A 727-nucleotide genomic window follows, 5' to 3' on the forward strand; every position below is an offset into this window, starting at 1 on the left:
GGGGGACGTCAGTCTGAAATGAACTCGCCTTGTTCAAAGGGGTTCGAAGACAGCGGAACTCAATCAGCAGCGGGCCGCGCGGTTCAAGGCTGCAATTCATCCCGCCGCGCCTCTGAGAAATGGGAGGTGACAGTTCATTTTGCCGGTGACAGTCTGTCGGTCTCGCTCGCTGCTTCTCCTGTCGATTGCCTGGCGGAGGTGAAGTGCAGCTCGGAGACACCATCGTTTGGTATTCCACTCAGCCGAGCAGGATGGTCCCAGGACCCAAGGTGTGCAAACCTGGCTCGCCCCCCTCCCGTCCTCCCCGCCCCCCACGGCTTGTCTTCTCCCTCCCCCGAGACCTGACACGCACATGTTTGATTATGAATCCCTGGGACCATCTTCCCACTTCCTGAGCCTTATCCTTCCCTCCAGCTTCCACTTCCGGTGCCCCGGGCTCCCCCCTCTTTCTGGGACCTTGTGGAGCAAAGCCATTCAGCGCAGGAGGCTCCCAGCCTGAGGAGGACTCCGGGTGAGGCGAGCTGTGGACGTGGAGGCAGAGAAGTTAGGGACGTCCGTGGGAGGCACAAAAGGGACATCAGACACAACCAGCAAGGCACTGCTTTCCAGACCCCAGGCTCATTTTAAAATATATATATTTTATTGATTTTTTACAGAGAGGAAGGGAGAGGATAGAGAGTTAGAGAGAAACATCGATCAGCTGCCTCCTGCACACCTCCTACTGGGG

The sequence above is a fragment of the Myotis davidii genome, unplaced genomic scaffold (assembly GCF_000327345.1).
Source record: "Myotis davidii unplaced genomic scaffold, ASM32734v1 scaffold327, whole genome shotgun sequence".
Lineage (NCBI taxonomy): Eukaryota > Metazoa > Chordata > Mammalia > Chiroptera > Vespertilionidae > Myotis > Myotis davidii.